This window comes from Callithrix jacchus, chromosome 8 (genome assembly GCF_049354715.1).
Source record: "Callithrix jacchus isolate 240 chromosome 8, calJac240_pri, whole genome shotgun sequence".
In the NCBI taxonomy this organism is placed as follows: Eukaryota; Metazoa; Chordata; class Mammalia; order Primates; family Cebidae; genus Callithrix; species Callithrix jacchus.
The window spans coordinates 115985486-116010858 of NC_133509.1; the positions used below are offsets into that span (position 1 = coordinate 115985486).

The 25373-nt window shown below is 37.3% G+C and overlaps 1 protein-coding gene and 1 pseudogene across 2 annotated transcripts in view; both read left to right on the forward strand.

The window, feature by feature from the left end:
- Positions 1–25373, forward strand: part of TSHR (thyroid stimulating hormone receptor) — a 157196-nt gene that overhangs the window by 62121 nt on the left and 69702 nt on the right. The gene's annotated exons all lie outside the window — the stretch shown is intronic.
- LOC103795864 (nicotinamide/nicotinic acid mononucleotide adenylyltransferase 1 pseudogene) lies at positions 15799–16670 on the forward strand (annotated as a pseudogene).

The following is a 25373-nucleotide window of genomic DNA, read 5'->3' on the forward strand; positions in this document are numbered from 1 at the left end:
CTGCAACCTCGCCTCTTTGGTTCAAGTGTTTCTCCTGCCTCAGCCTCCCGAGTGACTGGGATTACAGGCACCTGCCACCTCACCCAGCTAATTTTTTGTATTTTTAGTAGAGATGAGGTTTTAGCATGTTGGCCAGGCAGGTTTTGAACTCCTGACCTCAAGTGATCCATCCACCTTGGCCTCCCAAAGTGCAGGAATTACAATAGTACTTAGCACACTCTATTGAATTGCTGGCTTTTCTTTCTCTTCAGCTCATGTAATCCACTGTCATTCATCTCCCCTGCTTAACACAGAGCTTAGTTCATAAAAGCTGCCCGATAAATGCTCTTTAAATTAATAAATGACTTCATGTCTTACTGTTCCAAAATACACTCCTTAACTTGCCTCAATACTTTCACTTCACCTTGCCTATGATTTCATTTGGTACATCTGAGAATTTTAGTTTAAATAATGAAATCAGACAGTTATCCAATGGGGTCAATTAATTCCACCTTCACTTTTGCAAAGGTTATAGAACAACTACCCACGGAGAATGAGGAAGCAGTGACGGAGGTAATTTTGAAACACAATTTTTAGAGGTAAATTGGTTCTGGGTGCAGGCAAACTATAAATGGGTAAGTGCTGTGTGGAGGACACCAGCATCAAGGATTTGGAGGGAAGGCCCCAGAGAGTTATGAAAGGGGGTACAGGGGACAGGGAAGAAAAGGAAGATGTAACCTACTTACCTGAAAGTTTTACCAGGAAATGACCCTGCATTCAAGGTCATAATGGGAGAATACACTCCTCCGCTTTTAATGGCTGTGACCTCCTCATATTCTGAACACAGAGCTCAAGCTGTTCCTAGTCCTACTTCATGAATAAATGAAATACGCTTTGAGAAACTGGTCTGAGAATTTGATCACCCCATGAAAAAATGCATGCAAAATCCCAGAAAACATTTCAAAACTTTTGGAATCCAAGCAACTCAGAAATTGAGCAAAGCCAAGATTAGATTTGTCTTACAAATCAACTTAGTGAAAGCAGATGTTAGTCGTGAAGACAAAGGTCGGGGCGCTAGAGACATAACAAGAAGTATTTCATGAGAAGGAAACTAGATGTGGATTGAAAGGAAGAAGAAATGAAAAGAAAAGGCACATGGACATTTTTAAGCAATTGTAACCGAATGACCAGATTTCCCAAACCCCAGACATATGATAAATCATATAACACGAATAGGCTCACTCCAAATTGGTGGCATGCAACATGGCAAAACCCGTCTCTACTAAAAATACAAAAACTAGCTGGGCATGGCGGTGGGTGTCTGTAGTCCCAACTTCTCAGGAGGCTGAGACAGGAGAATTGCTTGAACCCAGGAGACAGAGGTTGCAGTGAGCTGAGATTGTATCACTGCACTTCAGCCTGGGTGACAAAGCAAGACCCCATCTTAAAAAAAAAAAAAAATTGGTGGCATGAGCTATGTATAGTGATGGTGACTCCAGTTTTTCCAATATAAAAGCAACATTGAACAGGCAAGAAAATGTGGATGGGTTGTGCGAGCCAATCATCAATTCTAAAATAAAATAACATATTTATTAAACATTGTGTGTGTGTGTGTGTGTGTGTGTGTGTGTTACATTTAGTCACATAAAAGATATTTAATAAACATTCTTGAATGGATAAATGAATGAACGAGCAGCTGCTATGTGTCAGATGCTAGAAATAGCTAAAATGTTCTAAAAGACTATGGTGAATTAGTAATTCCCTTTAGAACAGGGGTCCTCAAGCCTGGGGGCATGAACCAGTACCTGTTCATGGTCTGTTAGAAACCGGGCCACACAGAGGAAGTGAGTGGCAGGTGAGCGGGTGACGCTTCATCTGTATTTACAGCTGCTCCCTTCACTCACATTACTACCTGAGCCCTGCCTCCTGTCGTATCAGCAGTGGCATTAGAGTCCCATAGGGACATGAACCCAATTGTGAGCTACACATGCGAGGGATCTAGACTGTGTGTTCCTTATGAGAATCCAATGCCTGATGATCTGATGTGGAACTGAGGCAGTGACGCTAGCACTCGGGAGCTGCTACAAACACAAATTAACACTGGCAGAGAGGTTTGAATGCAAAGAGACCATAATATATCAATTGCTTGGAGACTTACATCAGAAACCCTAAAAGTGAGTGGCAAGTGACAAGTAAAATGCATCTGGTGGCAGGCTTTATAGTGGCAAGTGAGTTGACGTGCTTCAATTGTACAGCTGCACCTGGTATTCTTAAAGGTATGTTTGAAACAATCTCAAATCTTCATATGTTCTGGGTTGGAGTCAAGGCAGAGTATCCTGAGGTTGCCACAAAAGCATTGGAAAGCCTGCTTCCGTTTCCAACATCCTATCTTTGTGAAGCAAGGTTTTCTGCTGTGACTACAACCAAAAGGATACTACAGAATAGACTGGACATAAACGACACACTTCAGGTGTCACTGTCTCCCATCACCCATAGATGGGACCATCTAGTTGCAGGAAAACAAGCTCAGGGATCCCGCTGACTCTACGTTTTGGTGAGTTGCTTAATTATTTCATTACGTATTACCATGCAATCATAATAGAAATAAAATGCACTCAATGTAATATGCTTGAATCATCCCAGAACCATCCCCCCAACCCTGTGGAAAAATTGTCTTCCATGAAACTGGTCCCTGGTACCAAAGAAACTTGAGAACCGCTGCTTAGAATGTGCCACTTTGCTGAGGAGTCAACCACTGAGGCTCAGCTTCAGTGTTTCCTCCCCTGTAAAGTCTACTCTCACCCTAATTAATTTCTATTCCACTGAAGAGCTCATTACACCTTCTTACACTGGTTAGATGTTTTACCTGCTCATCTTCATCACTAGGATAAGGGGAAAAAAGATTCTGGGTTTGTTCCATATTTGTTTTCTCCAAATCTGCTTGTATTAGGGAAAGGGAGAAAGGAACGGTGTAAGAAAGAGAAGAGAGGATAGGAAGCAGGGAAAGGAGAGTAAAGTGAGGTAAATCATGTTCTTTTACCCCAAGGAAACTATATTGCATGGTAGGTTAGTTGTTAGATAACCGAGATCCTGATTCTACATTACATTAATGGACATTGTTTAATTACATGTATTGCTTTACAACTCTGGAAAGAAATGTATAAATTTAAAATGTTTCAGATCAATTCTTTATTTTTACAACATTTCTTAAAGCACATTGAAACCACTCAGCACACTTTTAAATATGTGAAATGTATGATCTGAGTCACGATTAAAAGGAAATTTTATAGCTAACAGTATCAGTAAATATGCGGCTGCACTTTCGGCAATGACCTACTTTTATTCTTTTCTGAGTTTACAACCTCAGTTATCAACAACTGACGTTACTCAATAGTTGGCACATGGCATCCAGTGCATGGACCTGAAAGTAGGCTTTAAAATTACAGTAATTACTGTGGGCATGATAATTTTATGTGTCAACTTGTGTTGTGTGCCACAGAGTGTCCAGATATTTGGTCAAAGAGTATTCTGGGTGTGGCTAAGGGGTGAGTGCTATGATCTGAATGTTTGTGTCCTCCTCTTCCCAAAATGCATATATTGAAACTAACCCTTAATATGGTGGTATTACGATGTGGGGCATTTGGGAGTTGATTGTGCCATGAGGGTGGAGCCCTGATTAATGAGGTTATTAAGAAGATAAGAAAAGAGCACAAGAAGCCTATGTGCCCCTTCTGCTATCTAAGGATACAGCTAGAAGCCATAAAAGAGCGCGTCCTCACCAGAAACTGAATTTGCTGTTCGTATGTGGAGATCTCTTGGTGCCTTGATCTTGGGCTTCCCAGCTTTTAGAAGGTGAGAAATACATTTCTGCTGTCCATAAGTTACCCAGTTTAAGGTATTCCGTTATAGCAGCTCAACTGACTAAGACACTGAGTAAAGCAGATTGACCTGAATAGGCTACAAATGGAAAGGGAAACTCTTCCTGCCTGACTGCGCGATCTGAGACATCAGTCTTTTTCTGTCTTCTGACTCAGACTAAACATCAGCCCTTTGGAGGTGTCAAGCCTACTGGCTTTTAGAGTGCAACCCACACCATTGTTTCTCCTTTGTCTGTAGCTTGCTGAGTGCAGATTTTGAGACTTCTCCACTACCAAAATTATGTGAGTTAATTCCCTATAATAAATCTCTGCAGGAGGTTGCAGTGAGCCGAGATCGCGCCATTGCACTCCAGCCTGAGTAACAAGAGTGAAACTCTGTCTCAAAAAATAATAATAATAAATAAATAAATAAATCTCTGCATATATAGATAGGTAGGTAGGTAGGTAGGTAGATAGATAGATAGATAGATAGATAGATAGATAGATAAATGATATATAGGTCAATCCTGGGATCTATTAGTCTACTATCTCTAGAGAGAAAGGGAGAGACCTACACAGACACACAGATACACACACACACACACACACACACACGTGACCTTTGAACAATGCACGGGTTAGGGGTGCTGACTGCTCTTGCAGCCAAAAATTCACATAAACTTTTGGCTCCCCACAAACTTAACTACTAGTATCCTACTGTTAACTAGAAGCCTTGCCAGTAACATAAACCGTCAATTAATACATATTTTGTGTGTTATATGTATTATACAGTGTATTCTTACAATAAGACAGAGAAAAGAAATGTTATAAAGAAAAGGAAGAGAAAATACATTTACTATTTATTAAGAGGAAATGGATCATTGCAAAGACCTTTATCCTTGTTGTCTTCACAAGGATGTTGAGTAGGCTGAGAAGAAGGAGAAAGAAGAGAGATTGACCAAAGAGAGGAGGTGGAAGGGAAGGGAGCAGAGACAGATACAATTGGTGTAACTCTACAAACAAATCGTAATTTCGGTCTGACTTTTTTGCTTTTGCATTTCCCTAAAAATGTTTCTATGTAGCACCAATCCTTCCACCATTTGCTTTGGTTTCAGTGAACAGATCACAGAAGGTTCCATGGCATAAAGCAACCTTGAATACTCAGAACCCTTCTGCCAGATTGTCTAATGTTAATTTATTTTCTGGCTCTGTTTCTTCTACAACTTCTTCATCGTCATCTGGCACAGATTTGGAAGCACTCACCTCCATCAAGTCATCTGTTAAATCCTCTGGAGTGTCTATTATTTCTTGAATTTCTCCGACATCCCTATCTTAACATTCTTCACACATTCCCCTCCTACGTTTTTGTTTTTTGCCATACTCATAATCTCTTTCATGATTTTCTTAATTGGCTCTGCCGTAAATCTTGTGAAGTCATACACAATTTGTTTGGACAAGGTTTTCTTCGGCGGGAATGTATCATCTTTGGCTTGATGGCTTTCACAGCCTTTTCGGTAACCATAATAGCATATTCAATGATGTAGTCCGTCTATACTTTCATGACGTTCTCTTTATCAAGTGTACTAGTCTGTTTTCATGCTGCTGATAAAGACATACCCAAGATGGGGAAATTTACAAAAGAAAAAAGCTTAATAGACTTACAGTTCCATGTGGCTGGGGAAACCTCACAATCATGGTGGAAGACAACAAGGAGCAAGTCACATCCTACATGGATGACAGCAGACAAAGAGACAGAGCTTGTGCAGGGAAACTTTCATTTTTAAAACCATCAGATCTGGTAAGACTGATTCACTATCATGAGAAACATGGGAAAGATCCACCCCCATTATTCAATTATCTCCCACTGAGTCCCAACACATGGGAATTCAAGGTGAGATTTTGGTGAGGACACAGCCAAATCATACCATCAGGGTTCTCTCATGTAGTGTTGATAATCCTTGCCAGCGTACTGTGTTTAATGAGCCTTAGGACCCTGATATAGAGAGTAAATTAAAGATGTGTGTTTGGGGACAAGTAGACCACTTTAGCACCTTCAGTGTTTAATTCATAGAGTTCTGGGTGTCCAGGAGCATCGTTCAATATCAAAAGAATCTTAAATGGCAATCTTTTGCCATCAAGGTACTTGAGGGACAAAGCATAAAATGGTGTCAATCCAGAAAAGGGGTTCTCATTGTACAGGCCTTCCTGTAGAACAAGTAGATTGGCAGGTGATGTTTAACTTTTCCTTTCAAAGCTCCAGGGTTAGCTGCTTTATAGATAAGGGAAGTCCTCATCATAAACCTAACTGCATTTGCCCAAAACAATAGAGGTAGCCCATCTCTTCCTGCCTTCAATCCTGGTGTTCACTTCTTTTTCTTACCAATAAATGTCCTGCATGGAATTTTTTTTCAGAATAGGACACCTTTATTGGCATTAAAAAACTATTTAGTACACCTACTATGTATCCCCAAAATTTTAAAAAATTAAAATCCATTTAGACAGATGTTCTTTCTTCTCAGTGATTTTCTTAATGGTGCCCCAGAACTCATCTGCTGCCTCTTGGATGGCAAAGGCCGATTCTCCTGTTATCTTCTCATTTTTAAAACTAAACATCTTTCTAAAACGATGACACCATCTTTCGCTGGCATTAAATTCTCCAGCTTTAGTTTATCTTTCTTTTGATTTGATTTGTTATATGACTTCACTTTTTTTTCAAATGATAATAGTCTTTATGTATGCCTTTCTTTTTTTCTTTTCTTTTCCTTTTTTTGAGACAGTCTTCCTCTGTCACCAAGCTAGAGTGCAGTGGTGTGATCTTGGCTCACTGCAACCTCCACCTTTCAGGTTCAAGCAATTCTCCTGCCTCAGCCTCCCAAGTAGCTGGGACTGCAGGTGTACACCATCACGCCTGGCTAATTTTTTGAATTTTAGTAAAGATGAGATTTTGCTGTGTTGGCCGGGATGTTCTTGATCTCCTGACCTTGTGATCTACCCACCTTGGCCTCTCAAAGTGCTGGTATTACAGGCATGAGCCACTGGGCCCGGCCAGGTATACTCTTCTTATAGCAATTCTGCACCCACATAAAAGCTCCATTTTCAATATGAGATAAAAAGGTATTTTGTAAAAAGTATAAGCCTTTTATACCTGCTGATGTGGCTGCAGCGACAGCCTCATGAATTTTCTTTCTTTTTAAACAATGGTCCTTATACTAGATTCATTTATCTTGAAACAGCAGGCAATCACAGCTGCAGACCTCAATCTACGGTAAATATCAAGCAACTCAACTTTTTCTTGTCATGATTTTTCTCTACTTCTTGGGAGCACTTTCAGCAACACTAATGACACTTTGTATAGATCCCGTGGTGTTATTCAAGGTTTACAATATTTCCCTAAATGCAACGAAAAATATGTAAGAACCACAAGGGGTCACTTTTTACTGTTATATGCAATTTACTGGAGACACAAAGTGCTTCTACAGAGATAATTGGTAACATGAAATTGTAAGCAGATACTTGCAACACCTGAGCATACCACAACAGCAACAAGAGGTGGCTATGAAATGTTGGCAGTAGTACAGGATGTACTACAGTTCATTTTATGCAGTAATGACTTAATACTTTGTTTGATCACATTTCTCTTGACTAAATGGCGCCATGTACAGTCTGTATTTGTGTTTGAAAGTTTTAGTAAATTTTAACTTTTTATAATAGATTTGAATTTTATCATAACATGATAAAATAGAGTAGTGTCTACCTGGCTTTTAAAAAAAAATTTTTTTTAATATTTTCAGGCCTTGTGTTTCAACTGCAAGTTTTAAAAAATTGTTACAAATCTCCAAAACAGGTTTCCATATGTTTATTTTATTTTATTTTTTTGAGACGGAGTTTTGCTCTTGTTACCCAGGCTGAAGTGCAATGGCGTGATCTCGGCACGCCGCAACCTCCGCCTCCTGGGTTCAGGCAATTCTCCTGCCTCAGCCTCCTGAGTAGCTGGGATTACAGGCACACGCCACCATGCCCGGCTAATTTTTTGTATTTTTAGTAGAGACGGGGTTTCAGCATGTTGACCAGGATGGTTTCGATCTCTTGACCTCGTGATCCACCCGTCTCGGCCTCCCAAAGTGCTGGGATTACAGGCTTGAGCCACCGCTCCCGGCCTGTTTACTTTTTTTAAATTGTGTATAATTAAACTTGCAATTCAAGGTTGACTTGAACCCTAACTATTCCAATAGGTAAATCAGTATAAATACATAGTTTTTTTTTAACATGAGAAGCAGTGGGAAGTTAGTTTTGGACAAATCTGAAGCTGTTTCTAACTAAATCTACAATATTGATTTGTTTCCTTGATACTTTTATATCACATAAAAATAAAATATAATAGACAGTATATTAAACTGGGAGCCCAGAAACTTTGGTGCTAGGATTAAATTTTTATTAAAAATTATATGTGAGACATTCAACAAATCACTGAACCTTCTGGGCTTGAGTGCCCTCACTTTGAAAGTGAAAGGACGAAATACTTAGTTTCAGTATACTAAAGACATCTTGATCTCTAAACTGCTTTCTGGAAATAAGCCAAAAGCAACAAGGAAATTTACCAATACACACTCCCATTTGTAATTATTAGAAAATCTCATTAACTTCAACCATAGTATATATCTAGAAAGGCTGGCATTATAGTGAAATTGGACCAGAGAGAGGGAAGGCACTGAAAGAAGATGGTTACTGGAGCTCTAAGGATGACAGTGCCGAGTTCTTTGACTTAGGTGATACACACCAAGGTAAGACAGGGTAGAACAAGATGGATGGCCTCAAGGAGCTCCTGAAACCCCACAAGATTCCCTTCCATTCCAGGGGATGTGATGACAAATGAAAACACGTGCAGACAAGCTAACTCTCCAAGAAACTATCTGTTTGGAAGACCAGATGAGAAATTGAATGATAAGCAGCTTGAGGCTGTCAATATTTATTCTCCATTGAATGTAAACTCCATGGAGGCAGAGACTTTTTTCCTGATGTATCTATTGCTATATTCCCCAAACCTAGAGCAGTACCTGGCACAAAGTAGGTGCACAATAAATATTTATATGATGGATGGATGAGTAAAGAGAGTTTACAGCTAAACCACACAATTGACATACTTGTATGTGTGTTTGCTATGAACTAAAAAGTCTTTGTACTATCACAGAGCACTTCTCTGCCCCTTCCATATTCTTATACGTTATGATGTCACCTCCAGAGAAAAATGCCCTCATTATCAAAAAGGAATTAACATAAGATTTACGTAAAAATAGCCCTATTTACATAAAGAAGAAAATCAACAGAATAAATAAAAATCATAAAAAGGACAACCACCAAAATTTTTTTATTGCCCTAGAGCAGATAAAACTTTTGACCAAAGTTATCTGTGAGTTCATAAAACTTAATGAATAAGGTGATCTTTCTGAATTAAGACTCCAAAGCTAAGATACAAAATCTGAAGTTAAATAAAAGGTAATAAAAATTTTTAAAAAAATTATTTGGCAGATTTTGGGATAGAAGTAAAAGAGCAAAATAAAAGCATCAAAGAAATAAAGGCTTTGGGCCAGGTGTGGTGTCTCACGCCTGTAATCTCAGCATATTGGGAGGCTGAGGTGGATGGATCACCTGAGTCAGAAGCTCGAGATCAGCCTGGCCAACATGGTGAAACCCTGTCTCTCCTAAAAATATAAAAATTAGCTGGGCATGGCAGCAGACACCTGTAATCCCAGCTATTTTGGAGACTGAGGCAGGAGAATTGCTTGAACCCAGGAGGCAGAGGTTGCAGTGAGCCAAGATTCCACCATTGCACTCTAGCCTAGCTGGTGTGAAACTCCATCTCAAAAAAAGAAGAAAGAAAGAAAGAAAGAAAGAAAGAAAGAAAGAAAGAAAGAAAGAAAGAAAGAAAGAAAGAAAGAAAGAAGGAAGGAGGGAAGGAAAGAAAAAAAGAAAGAAAGAAAGAAAAGAAAAGAAAGAAAGAAAGAGGGAAGGAAGGAAGGAAGGAAGGAAGGAAGGAAGGAAGGAAGGAAGGAAGGAAGGAAGGGAAGGAAGAAAGGAAGGAAGGAAGGAAGGAAGGAAGGGAAGGAAGGAAGGAAGGAAGGAAGGAAGGAAGGAAGGAAGGAAGGAAGGAAGGGAAGGAAGGAGGGAAGGAAAGGAAGGAAGGAAGGAAGGAAGGAGGGAAGGAAGGAAGGAAAGCTTTGATGTAAATGGCAATGTTGCCCATGTTGAAAATATAAGTCAAGACATTCATGACATCTTGAGAAAATGGAGCAAAATGAAATAGAAAGAATAAGCATTAGAGTTGGAAAAATTGGAGATCTAGAACACAAAGGAAATTGAACAGGTATAACACATTGGGTTTTTATTATAAATTATATGTGAAACATTCAACAATCTTGTTTTTAAAGAACAGAACAAATGGAGAACAAAAATATCCACAGTTGTATCAAAAAAACCTCCTGAAATAAAAGATTTGAATCTGTAGAACTAAAGGACACACAATATTCCAGCAGACATATTCATTAATATCCATGCATAATCTAGTAAAGTTAAGGAACTTCAAAGAAAAATAAAGAACCCAAAAGTATCTAAAAAAGGTAAGGGAATAAATATCTGAAAAGCAGGAGAATTATGTTAGCTTCAAATTTCTCTACATCAGCGCTAGGAATAATGAAATCATCAAGCTTTCAGGGAAATAAAGTGTGACCCCTAAATTATATACCCAGACACACCAGGCTTGTTTATTCTGTTCTTATATCCAATAACTTTTTCAAACATGCAAAATGTACATGAGCTTTAAAAAAGCTGTTATTCAACTAGGTCAACCAAGACATAAATGATGAGCTATGAGCATTAAGTTATTTTTAATTTAAAACTAAGATTAAAATGACATCAGAAAATCAGGGTTTATAGAACAGAATAGAAATGTAATAAGTTATCACTTTATAAAAATAATATAACTAACAAAAATCAGGAGCAAGAGGAAAATGAAAATGGGAGGTAGTTTAAGTACTGATCTTCTCATTTTTAAAAATATATTATTTAAGGCTAATCTAAGATTAAGCACAAAACTAACCAAAATGAGTGTAGCAGAAAAGAAAAGCAAGAAGATGGAAGTAACTGGACATATTCTAAAAGCATCATTCAGAGTGGGAAATTAATAGGTACTTTTAAAGAAAGAGAGGCCTTACGATATTACACACAGTTGTATCTTACAAAGTAACAAAGAAATTACTAGAGGAACTCAAGTGGATGGTAAGCCTTTCATAGTATGAAAAACTGACCTTAGAAATCACAGACCAATGGCAAAATATTTAAAACAAAGTGTAATGAACTTATCCTTTCAGGAATACTGGTTTACATCACATAAACCACTCCTGGTAAGAAAAATTAGCAAAGCAGGGTAAAAAAAACTTTTTTTTAATTTCACAGTAGTAAAGAATTAGAGGAGAAAAAGGTAAGTCAGAAAAGTAAATCAGAGGAATGTGATTCTAGAGGAGGTAATTAAAGGAATAGTTAAGCAGAGGTTTGGGAGTGCTATAGGGCTAGATAGTCAGGAAAAAAAAGTCTACCAAGAAGGGATCTCTGATAAATCCCCTACATTAAATTGGGATCCCAAAGGGCTCCATCTGGTAGTAAGGGGTAGCTGGGAAAAAAACTGGTACTGAAGTTCTGTTTTCAACCATCTTAGTTTCTCTTATTGGATTACAGTAACCTAAGATTGCTAGTGCCTCTAACCAACTGCTATGAACAAAAGGAAATCCTCCAGGCACTATAATTTTAGGCTTCAGATGATTTCAACACTTTTTGTATACAACATCTTGACCACAATAAAAAGCAACCAGACAAATGAGAAGAGAAGATGATGTAATAAAAAATTAAGAGAAACGTCAGCAACAGAAATGAATGCACAGGAGACTCAGAATATGAATTATCAGACACTTTATAATTTTTAATAGAGAAAATGTTTTTAATAAAACTCAAAATGGATTCTTTGAAAAGACTAACAAAATTGATAAACCTCTGGTAAGGTTGATCAAGGAAAAAAAGAATCAGAAATTTTAAAAAAGATGTCTATTATCACAGAGTCTATGACATTTAAAAATTATATTATTTAAAGATACTAACTTTATGTCTCTAAATTTGAAATTTTAACAAAATGGACAAATTCCTATAAAAATACAATTTACCAAAACTGACACATGAAGAAATAGAAAATATGAATCATTCTGTAACCTTTACAGGAATTAAAAACCATTATAAAGGCCATCGTGATTTCCCAAGTTATTTCACTCACTTTGCCCATGTAAAACTTACTTCAAAATCTTTGAGAAAGCATTCCTTATTTCACCAATAGGAATCTTTTGGGTTCTTTTTTTATTATTATGAGGGCATGTTTTCCCTTCTTCATCTTATTTAATTCAGTGTTATAAAACTGTTCTGTCATTTACTTTTGAGGATTATATATATTAGTTTCTCATCTGTATTTCATACCCTAGGAATTCAGACCATATAGCATTATAGTGAAGGGAGAATGAAAGAAAAGAGGGAGACAGGGAAGGAGAGCGAAAAGAGAGCTATCCTGATTGGGATTGTTACAGTTCTGTATCTGCACCCTCAGCAGTTTATTTGTGATGGAGAGAAAATAAGTAAAAATACATGTGACTTGATTCTCAGTTTTAAAATGTGTTAATGAGGAAAAAACCAAATCAACCTAGTTCTTCATGCTTACTTTATGGAAATAAAAATTTTCTGTACAGTGTGGTAGAAATGAGTGTGAGCCATTCTGGGAAACTGTTCTTAAGACTACCTGGTGACCTATCGATTAATCAAAGCATTTGACATTTTTTCCTAAAGAGGGTGAAATAATAACTTGGCCTTTCTTAAAAAAATATATCTATGGATTCTGCATCCTTGCCAGTTGTCTATTACATAATTTGTTGAGACTGCCCAACATTGTCTGGAATTTCCAAGCCTCGGCACTATAAAAATAATCCACTAGAACTGCCCCAAAATAATTTATATTGTGTAATTACTTACCACTGCAGTTTGGACTACAGTATGGGATGGATGTGCTAGGTTCAGTGAGAGTTCTGCACAAAGCCTCTCTTGTCTTAACTACCAGGCTCTTGATGTTTAAGAAATTGTGTTGATAGGCTCTAGAAACTTAGGACCTACAGTTACTGGACCATATTCATTGCAGCACAGAAAGAAGTTGATGGTGGCTGACACAACGTTGGTAAAAATAAGGTCACTGACGTTCCAGTATGAACATTCAAGAGTCCTTTGGGAAAACAAAGAAATTACTTTCACAAAGAACTTTCCATTGCCTGCTCTCTGATACTGAAACAGAATTGAAAAAACGAACCAAGTTCATTTTTTTTTTCCTTGTCTCTTGGCTAAAAGACCACAGAAAACTGATCCTTCACTTAATTTCAAGCAAAAATTGTATTGCTTTTGGTGAAATCCGTTTTTTACCTCAAGTATTGAACTCAAGGTTATTACATCAAAATATATTTTCTTTAAACATCTGAAGTTTTGGCTTGAATTTTAAAGTAAATTCTAGTTGAATGATTATATGGGATGAAATATTTGAGTATCAATCCTTTTCTCTCTCTTGATGAATTAAGACAAATACAAGCACCTTTTAAAAATCAGGCAGGGAAATAAATGCTAATTAAATTATCTTACCAGTGGTCTTTCATTTTATGAAACAAACTTTTCTAAATTGGATAGACTTCACTAAAGAGTGTTCTTGATGATGCTGAATGAAATGGAATATGACCTCCCAGATACAGATGCATCTGGACTTCTCATCCACTTAATCTTTTTCATTCAAACTGGAAAATCATGTGGTTTCTTTTACTATTTTTTTTAATTGAGAGGATTGTCAGGAGAAAATGTGTATGTGGCTTTATTTTTATTTTAATCAACAAGCTTGTCAGTAGGAAATGCATTCTGAATATAGCTCACATGGAGCAAATGTTCCTTTTTGGTTATGACATTTTTCCATTTTATTGTAGATTTTCCAGGTTATGTCCCATGTTTTAATGCCTTTTACATATAAAATCACAACATGGGCCGGGCACGGTGGCTCACGCCTATAATCCCAGCACTTTGGGAGGCCAAGGCGGGTGGATCACGAGGTCAAGAGATCGAGACCATTCTGGTCAACATAGTGAAACCCTGTCTCTACTAAAAATACAAAAAATTAGCTGGGCATGGGGCACATGCCTGTAATCCCAGCTACTCAGGAGGCTGAGTCAGGAGAATTGCCTGAACCCAGGAAGTGGAGGTTGTGGTTAGCCGAGATCGCGCCATTGCACTCCAGCCTGGGTAACAAGAGCGAAACTCCGTCTCAAAAAAAAAGAAAAAAAAAAATCACAACATGGTAAGACTTTACACCTCTCTGTAAAAGCTGAGGTATAATGGGAACTAGGATGCTTTGACTGGTTGCCTTAATTAATAAAACAAGCAGGAAATCTCTGGGGTTTCCTTCCATAGATTTGAATATCCCTTTATGACCTGCACAAACCCTAGTTCTTATAAACCCATTCACCCTCTTGCACCAGGGCAAGGGGAGATGAAAGCTGACCTGTTGGTGACATACACAGCATTATGCTTAGAAGAGCAGGTGTTTCTTCCATGCTACCCTCCTACTCTTGTGATGAAATCATAATCCAGTTTGTGACCCTAAAGTCATATATTAGAAGGAACTACACATATAGGAGACAGTGTGACCCTAGGCTCTGACTAGGTATTTTTGTTTATATTTTGATAAAGAAGTTTATGGAAAAACTTATTTTTAATTGAATAATAATTTGAGGCATGGTAAAAATATTATATATTGTCTATGAATAATTATTTAATATTTAGAAAAAACATGAGGCTTTAACTTGAAGAAATAAATATATTTTCAGGGCAAATCTATGTTGTTTCTTATTTATTTGCACTTTGGTACTATAGAACACCATTAAGATGTCTTGTTTCAGATTTTAAAAGTAGGTATTAACCCTGTGATCCCTTCGTGTGTAAAATAGGTTAGCACCCTGCCCCCAGAAGAGCAACCACAGAGCCAGTGGATCTATCCCATGCTCCCTTGCATGAACCAGCCTGGCACTTTGCCCACAGGGAAGCAGTGCCAGAACCAGCAAAGTAGCCACACAAACTCTAGCAGCCTAAGTCACAAAGGCACTTATAAGCATCACTGACATTGACTACCGAAATTTCAGAGAGACTACACTACTGTCCCCACCTGGAATGAAAGCCAATGCACTCTACCCAACTGAGTCCCTAGGACACATGTTCAGGTGAAAGTCTTTCCCTCTGGAAGCTACCGTATAAAATTGGAAGAGGCAGCTCTTCCACCAGACACACAGATATCAACAGAGGGATACAAGAAACATGACACTGCCAAATAAGCACAGTGATTCTCCAGTAACTTAACACAAAGAAATAGGAAATTATGAATCTTAAGGGTACTCAGAAAGATAAAGAGAGCACAGATAGACATTTCAAATACATTGGGAAAATAATTTATGATCTGCATGAGAAGTTGAACCAAGAGATAGATATCAACAAAAAGAACCAAACGAACTTCCACTTGAGCAGCCTGAGATGTCACGGGTGGGATATTTCCTCCCTCAGCTGCTTCTACCACAGCCTGTCTGAGGGTTTTCCTAGTGAGGCCAAGAGGGTCTTTGAGGAAAACTGTATCTGGACATGCCTTGAGGGAAGGCATCAAATGCAGGAATCCAAACTTCATACCGTTTGGATATGAAGCCACTTTTCTAGCCCACCTTAGAGAAGACTGTTGACACACTAGTTGAAATTGTTCCAAGAGCCTACCTTGCAAGACACTTCAGATTCGAAGAATTTTCTTTGTAAAAACAACAAGGGAGGTGTCATAATTTTTCATTTAGATCAACAAATTCAAGTTCTTACCATGGAAAATTTATAGGAGACTGAAGTGGTTCTCCTTGCTTGTGGCTCCTTCGGTCCTATCACCAACATACACTTCAGGTTGTTTGAGCTGGCCAAGGACTACACGAATTGAACAGGAAGATACAGAGTTGGCAAAGGCATAACCTCTCCTGCTGGTGATGCTTGCAAGAAGAAAGGACTCATTCCTGCCCATCACTGGGTCATCATGGCAGACCAAGAATTCCAAATCACTAGAAGCTGATACATGGAAAAGTCTTCGGAAGGCACGGAGACTATTAAGATGCTAAGACACCATCGATAGAAACTGGAGGCTAGTAACTGTGATCACCTGCAGAACTCACCTACACTAGAAAGGCCTGTACAGAAGAGGAATTCTAGGAGCTGAACAAAGACAAGATTCTAGTCAAAAGAAATCCTTAGAGCCAAAAACAAAAGGTGCGCCAAAGGTCAAGCTGCTGTGTGGGGCGGATTTACTGGAGTCCTTTGGTGTTTCCAATTTGTGGAAGAGTGAAGACATCATCCAAATCATGGCCTGTGACATAATGGGCTTATATGTATTACTCAAGCTAGAAATGCTTCTCAGAAATTCATCTATGAATCTGATATGCTACGAAAACACTGGAGCAACATTCATGAGATGAATGAATGGATCACTAATGCTATCTCATCCACGAAAATCCAGAGAGCCCTCAGAAGGGGCCAGAGCATTCATTACTTGGCATTAGATCTTGTCCAAGAATACATTGAAAAGCATAATTCATACAGAATTATGAAGACAGGAATGTTGGGGTCATCCTGGCCCCTTTACAGAAAAACATTGCCAGAGCTAAGGCATGGAAATTCTACAGCATGATGGCTTGCACTTCCCTTTGAGGGATTTGAAACAATCTGGATGTTAGTAACTGGAAAGGGAAATTGTGGGCCAGGCACGGTGGCTCATGACTATAATCCCAGCACTTTGGGAGGCCAAGGCGGGTGGATCACGAGGTCAAGAGATCGAGACCATCCTGGTCAACAAGGTGAAACCCCGTCTCTACTAAAAATACAAAAATTAGCTGGGCATGGTGGCACGTGCCTGTAGTCCCAGCTACTCAGGAGGCTGAGGCAGAAGAATTGCTTGAACCCAGGAGGCGGAGGTTGCAGTGAGTCAAGATCGTACCATTGCACTCCAGCCTGGGTAACAAGAGCAAAACTCCATCTCAAAAAAAAAAAAAAAAAAAGAAAGAAAGAAAGAAAAAAAAAAACAAATTGTGATCCTGTTGCATAAACTAAAGCTTAAAGGTTTAGTAAAAATCAGTGGTAAGTTAAAATTAGGGAGCTTTTTTCTTTTTCTCAGAAGTTGCTAAGATGAATGTTTTTCATATCTTTTTTTTTAAAAAAGTACAAACCTTTATCTTTAAAACAAGAGATTAGCAGCACACTAAAACCAGAATTTTCAGTGAAACTAGCTACAAATAAGAAGTCAAAAAGTACAGCCTAGCTCTACCACATAAAAGAAGCAAAGTGTGAAAAGCAAAAGTTCATTTAAAATCTAACTTAGGTTTTGAAGAAAATTGACATTTTGTGCATACCTGCTCCAGGTTCTGCAGCCAGGTTAGATGAAGGAATTCTTACAGCGGTGATCTTATAAAATGCACCATTCATAAATTATCTCCAGTTACAGAAAATAAAGGTTGTGCATACACATGGCAGAAACATTGTACCAACAGTTTGTTCTCTGTGGCACACATCACAATTGCCAACTAAAGTTTGGCAAGAACTGTCTGCCTGAAGCTCCATCTTTGGAAGCAGGGAGTGAAGTCCAAGCCCTCATATGTTTAGAAAGGTACGCAGGATCAAAATGGTGAAACCCCGTCTCTACAAAAGATACAAAAATTAGCTGGGTATAGTGGCGCGTGCCTATAAGCCCAGCTCCTCAGGAGGCTGAGGCAGGAGAATTGCCTGAACCCAGGAGGCGGAGGTTGCGGTGAGCCGAGATCGCGCCATTGCACTCCAGCCTGGGTAACAAGAGCAAAACTCCTTCTCAAAAAAAAAAAAAAAAAAAAAAAAAACGGTACGCAGGTGTTTCTGATGCACACCAGAGGCAGAGAGCTCCTGCCTTATACTTTATATATATTCACTTTGCCTTGTGGATCATGCTCTAGCCTTGGTCATCTGCCCTCTCTTTATCTTCAGGCACAGCTTCAGAGATGACATCATGCTACCTTGAATTGAGAGAGCCACAGAGAATGAGGAGTCTGTTCAAGGATTTTATGTCTGAATGTTCTTACCCTTTATTGATAGCTTAATCAGAAGACCTGAGTGGGGTGCAATGGTGCATGCTCTGTAGTCCCATCTACTTGAGAGGCTGGAGCAGAAAGAAGGATCGCTTGAGCCCAGAAGTTTGAGACCAGCCTGGGCAAAGTAGTAAGAACTCATTTTTTAAAACTCTGAAGTTTCTGAAGAGCCCTGCTGTTTCTGTTTTACTCCACTCCGAATCTGTCATTTATAAATTTAAGCAGAAAAAAGATCTGTTTTCTCATACTTTTTTCTTCTTGTCCTTTTGTATGGAGTTTAACTAAAGTAGTATTCTCAAATAATTAGTCATAGATTGATGTTTAAGACACATGCTTGTTAAATGGTTTTCTACTGATTAAAATTTTGTGGAAGTTTTACCAATTGCTAAAGCAGAAAGACCAGAAATGGCTTTTGTAGAAGATTTTTGGGATTTGTGAAAATTGTCCTATGATAGAAACAGGAATAAAGTTAAATTTCTAGTGAAAATAGAACAATTTGCCTTTTTGCAATTTCTGTTTCATACCTACGCCACCCCAGATGATGTATTTGTAACTGCAAAAGAAAAAAAATACTTAGATACGTGCAATTGTATAGTCAGATCTGAAGCTACAGTTTAAAAAAGAAACCTGTTAGATAAAGTTAAGCAAATATATGTGCTACAGCTCCCACCTTATCTTACTAAAGCCATCGGGCCAATTCTCAAAAGCAGGGAGGGTGCAAAGCCTGACACCTACCAGGTTTCGGGATCCATCTGCCAAGAATAAAAGGTTGGAATCTCAAATCTTACAGATGAGAGTCATTTTTCTCCTCCTTAGCTTCTTGGAGTTTAGAGTTGAAGCAGCCTTGAAAAGTATTGAGTGAGCAAGAAGAAGCTAGAAGAATTGAATTTTTATTTCTTCTAAGAAACTATACTTAATTTATCTGAAGTGTGTGTGAACTGCAGAAAGTTTCCAATACTGGAAACTTCTCTCATACTGTCATGCCTTAAAAGTGCCCATTCCGGGCCGGGCACAGTGGCTCACACCTGTAATCCCAGCACTTTGGGAGGCCGAGGCGGGTGGATCATGAGATCAAGAGATCGAGACCATCCTGGTCAACATGGTGAAACCCATCTCTACTTAAAATACAAAAAATTAGCTGGGCATGGTGGCGTGTGCCTGTAATCCCAGCTCCTCAGGAGGCTGAGGCAGGAGAATTGCCTGAACACAGGAGGCAGAGGTTGCAGTGAGCCGAGATTGCGCCATTGCACTCCAGCCTGGGTAACAAGAGTGAAACTCCGTCTCAAAAAAAAAAAAAAAGAAGTGCCCATTCCCTGCCTACCCAGCTGTGACTCTACTGACCTCAGGACCTCACTGGACATGGCATGTGGTGACCCTTGAAGCAGACCCGATAATGGTGAAATGATTCTGCTGTTATACTATTTATGGAACAACAACTTTGTGAAGAGAACAAGCTTCTTGATTTATTCTTTCAATGCTGAGGATGCTGCTAATGCTACCATGTAATAGCATATTTTTGGGTGTCCTCAAGTATAGAACTTCCCCTTTGAATAACGGAAATTAGAACAATGAACTTCAAGGGGAATAAATATGAATGTATGATGTGAAGAGAATATGCCATTGTTTATTCGCTACCACATCATTTCCATAATTGGCTGTCATTCTATGAATTTAGAGGAAATGTGTAATGCTGGTGTTTCGTTTTGCTTGTTTGTTTGATGCTGGGGGTTTTATATGTTATATACTTTACCCCTTACACTGTGCAATTTGAATGCAACAAACAAACCTGCAATAAAAGTCCTTTATTGGTATCTTCATTCAGATGAATGGAGAGCCTTTGTGGTAGTGTCAAAAAAACTTTTTTAAATAAAAATAAAAAGAATCAAACAGAAATCTTGGAGCTGAAAAATTTAACTAATAAAATAAAGCAACACAATTCAGAGCTTCAACAGCAGACTAAATTATACAGAAGACAAAAATTTGTGAACTTAAAGACAGATCCTTTCAAATAACCTAGTCAGAGAACAAAAGGATAAAAAGAGCAACCAAAGCCAATTGGACTTCTGGGACACCAACTAAGCAAATAAATATCTGCATTATGGGATTTCCATAGGGACAAAAGACAAAGAGAGACACAGAAAAGTTACTTAATAAGAGAATAGTTGAAATCTTCTCAAGTCTTTGAAGAGATATGTACATCCAGCTCCATGAAGCACAAAGGATTCCAAACAGATTCAACCCAAACAGATTCTCTCCAAGGCACATTATAATCAGACCATCAAAAGTTAAAGACAGAATTCTGAAAGCAGCAAGAGAAGAGAATCAAGTTATGTAAAAGGGAATCTCCAATAGACTGTCAGCAGATTTCTCAACAAAACCACGCAGGCCAGGAGAGGACCGGATAATAGATTCAAAGTGCTTAAAGGGGGGGAAAAAACTATCTACCTCGAATACTATACCCAGCAAATTTATACTTCAGAAATGAAGGAAAAATAGTGTTTCTAGGCAAGAGAAAGCTGAGGGAATCTATCACTGCTAGACCAGCCATGTAAGAAATGCTAGAGAGAGTGCTTCAACTGAAAGCAATAGGAAAATAATTACTAGCATGGGAAAAAAAGAAAGTGTAATTGTACTGGTGGGAGTAAATTTATTATCTAATTTAGAATACTCCATTACTGTAATGGTGGTATATAAACTTTCAGTTTTCTAGTTTGAAGATTAAAAGTCAAAATGGTCAATGATTACCATAGCTACAACAAGTTGTTAAAACAGGTATACATATGAAAAGATATAAGGTAATCAAGAAAGTTACAAATTTTGGGGTGGGGGAGGCCAGGCACGGTGGCTCACACCTGTAATCCCAGCAATTTGGGAGGCCAACATAGGTGGATCACCTGAGGTCAGGAGTTTGAGACCAGCCCGGCTAAAATGGTGAAACCCCATCTCTACTAAAAATACAAAAATTAGCTGGTTGTGGTGGTGTGTACCTGCAGTCCCAGCTACTCGGGAGGCTGAGGCAGAAAAAATGCTTGACTCTGGGAGGCGGAGGTTGCAATGAGCTACACAAAAAAGTGAGACTCTGTTTAAAAAAAAATGTAAAAATAAAAAATAAATTCTGGGGGAGAAGGTAAGTCTAGAATATTTGTATGAAGCCAAAGTTATTATCAACTTAAATTGTCTATTAAAACTACATAGTTTTTAAAATATAAGTCCCATGGTAGCCACGAAGAAAAATATTACAGCAGATACACAAGTGAAAAAGATTTTTTTTTTAATCAAAGCTTATCACTACAAAAACATCACCAAAGCATACAGGCAAACTATAAGAGAGAAAAACAGAAACAAAGGAAACACAAAACAACCAGAAAATGATTTAACAAAATGACAAGAGTGAATTCTTACCTACCAATAACCTTAAATGTAAATGAATTGACTTTTTCATAGAGTGGCTGAATGGGTAGAAAATGAAACCCAACTATCTGCTACCCACAAGAGATTTACTTTACCTACAAGGACATACATAGACCAAAAGTAAAGGGATGAAAAATGATATTCAATGCAAACGGAAACCCAAAGACTACAAGAGTAGCTATACTTAGATAACAGTTAAGTCAATAATTGAAAGAGGAGACAAAGAAGGTAATTTAATAATAAAGGGGTCAATTCAGTAACAGACTTTAACAATTCTAAATAGATATGCTCCCAACACTGGGGCATTCAACTCTATAAAGCAAATATTATAACTAAAGAGTGATATAGACTGTAATACTTTTATAGTAGAAAATTTTAACACCCTACCTTCAGCAATGGTTAGATCAGACAGAAAATCAGTAATCAACAACAACAACAAACCACTGGATTTATACTGCACTCTAGACTAAATGGACCTAACAGACATTTGTAGAACATTTCACCCACCAGCTACAGAATACACATTTTTCTCAAAAGCACATGGAATTTTCTCCGGGATAGATTATATGTTAGGCCACAAAACAATTCTCAACAATTCTTTAAAAATCAAAAGCATATTAAGTATCTTTCTGATCACAATGGAATAAAACTGGAAGTTGATAACAGGAAGAATTTTGGAAACCATGCAAATACATAGAAATTAAACAACATGTTCCTGGAACAACCAATGGGCCAATCAGAACATTTAAAAGCAAAATTTAAAATTTCTTGAAACAAATGAAAATGGAAACAAAACATACCTCCATCTATGGGATATAGCAAAAGGAGTTCTAAGAGTGAGGTTTATAGCAATAAATGCCTACATTCAAAAAATTGAATCAAATAGATCAAATAGATCAAAGATATCAAATAAACAACCTAACATTGTACCTCAAGGAACTAAAAAAAGGAAAAAACAAGAACAAACTAAATTTAAAATTAAGAAGGAAGGGAATAATAAAGATCAGAGTAGAAATAAGTGAAATAGAAACTAAAAAATAGAAAACATAAATGAAACAAAAAAATGTTTTTCAAAGATAAACTAAATTGACAAACTTTTACCTAGACAAAGAAAAAAAAGAGAAGACACAAATAAATAAAATCAGAGGTTAAAAAGAAGACATCACACCTGATACCACAGAAATACAGAGAATCATAAGAAACAATTATAAACGATAAATTAGAAAATCTAGAAGAAATGGTTAAATTCCTAGACCCATATAAATACTACCAAAATTGATAACAGAAAATGTGAACAGACCAATAATGAGTAACAAGATTCAGTCAGTAATAAAAAGTTTCCAATCAATGAAAAGCTCAGGACCTGATGGTTTCCTTGCTGAATTCTACTGAGTATTTAAAGAATAATTAATACCAATTCTTCTCAAACTCTTCCAAAAAATTAAGAGAAGATAATTCATCTAAATTCATTCCATAAGGCCAGCATTACCCTGATACAAAAACAAGACAAGGACACAACAAAGAAAGGAAACTACCGGCCATCTTCCTAATGAAAGTAGATGCAAAAATCTTCAACAAAATACAAGCAAACCAAATTCAACCGCAAATTTAAAAGATAGTTCACCATAATCAACTGGGCGATGGAAGAATGATTCACCATATGCAAATCAATAAGTGTGATACATCACATTAATAAAATCAATGACAAAATGGATGCAGAAAAAGCATATGATACAATTTAACATTCCTTCAGGATAAAATCTCTCAGCATCTTAGGAGAGAAACAGCATACCTTAACACGATAAAGGCCAAATATGATCATTCCATAGCTAACTTCATACTGAACATGGAAAAGTTAAAAGCTTCTCCTCTAAGATCTGGAACAAGACAACCATGCCCACTTTCAACAGTTTCATTCAACATAGTAGTTAAAGTTTTACCCAGAGCAATTAGGCAAGAGAAAGAAATAAAGGATATCTAAATGGAAAATAAGGAAATCAAACTGTCCCTGTTTTCATATAATATAATCTTAAATATAAAAAAAACCCTAAAGAATCCACCACAAAGTTATTAAAGCTAATAAATTTAGTAAATCTGCAGGATACAAAATCAACATACACAAATCAGTAGCACTTCTATGTGCCAATGACAAACTATCTGAAAAATAAACCAAAAAAGCAATCCCATATACAATCGTTACAAGAAAAAAGATACTTAGGAATAAATTTAACAAAGAAGGTGGAAAAATTCTACAATGGAAATTATAAAATGTTGATGATGAAAATGAAGAGGACACAAAAAATAGATAAAGATATTTTGAGTTTATTGATTAGAAGAATTGATATTAAAATGTCCATACTACCCCTAAAGGATCTACAGATTCAATGAAATCCTTATCAAATTCCAATGGCATTTTTCAAAGAAATAGAAAAAACAATCCTATTCATATGGAACCACAAAACATCCTGAATAGCCAAAACAATTCTGAGTAAAAAGAACAAAGCTGAAGGCATCACACTAGCTGACTCCAAGATAAACTACAAAGCTATAGTAATCAAAACAGCCTGATACTAACATTAAAATAGACATAAATCTAGGCACTTAAAGCCAATTGCTTTTCAACAAACATGCCATGAACACACAACAGGGAAAGAATAGTTTCTTCAAAAAACGGTGCTGGGAAAACTGGATAGCCACATGCAGAAGAATCAAACTAGACACTATCTCTCATCATTTACAAAAATCAACTCAATATTGACTAAAAGCTTAAATCAACCCAAATGATAAAATTACTAGAATAAATCATAAAGAAATTTCTTCATGACATTGGCTCAGGCAAATTTTTTTTGCAAAATCTGAAAAGCATAGACAACAAAAGAAAAAAGAGACAAATGGATTACATCAAACTAAAAACTTCTGCACAGCAAAGTCAACAATTAACAAACTGAAGAGACGACATATAGAATGGGAGAAAATATTTGCAAAGTATACATCTGATAGAGGGTTAATATACAGAATACAAAATAAACCCAAACAACTCAATAGCAAAGAAATACAGTCATGTTCCATGTAACATTTTGGTCAATGATAAATGAGATCTAAATAAAGAGCTTCTGCACAGCAAAAATAACTATCAACAGAGTAAACAGACAACCTATAAAATGGGAGAAAACTTTTGCAAATTATGTATCCAACAAAGGTCTAATATCCAGCATCTATACCAAAATGCTGATAATGCTATGGATAATAAAATCTAGACTGAGGTGGTCTCAGATGGAAATGAGGAACTTGTTGGGAACTGGAGCAAAGGCAACTCTTGTTATGTTTTAGCAAAGAGACTGGCAGCACTTTGCCCCTGCTCTAGAGACTTGTGGAACTTTGAACTTGAGAGAGATGATTTAGGCTATCTGATGGAAGAAATTTCTAAGAAGCAAAGCATTCAAGATATGACTTGGGGACTGTTAAAAGCATTTAGTTTTAGTCAAGCAACTTAAAGATTTTCCAATATTTTTGTCAAAAGAATATATACTTGGATATGTACTTTCCCTTTTCCATAAATATTCAAAATGTATTTTCAAATTAAAATAAAGTATTTTGATAAAATAAAAACATTCACTTGGTCTTTTTTCTTTCATTTGCATTTAAAGCACTAATCACAATATCACAAGATTCTTTGAATAAAAGGTCTTCTCTTGAAAAGGTATATAATAGAATATCCAGCTGCTTGCCCCTAGATGGAGGGATAAAAACAGATTGATGACAAATATTCTATAAATTAACTCTAGCTGCAAATCAAAACAACCTCAAAACCTCCACAAAGGTTACATGAATGCAGTAGCACATGTATCTGGGGGCTCAGGAGGCATCCACATATCACAATAAATTTATT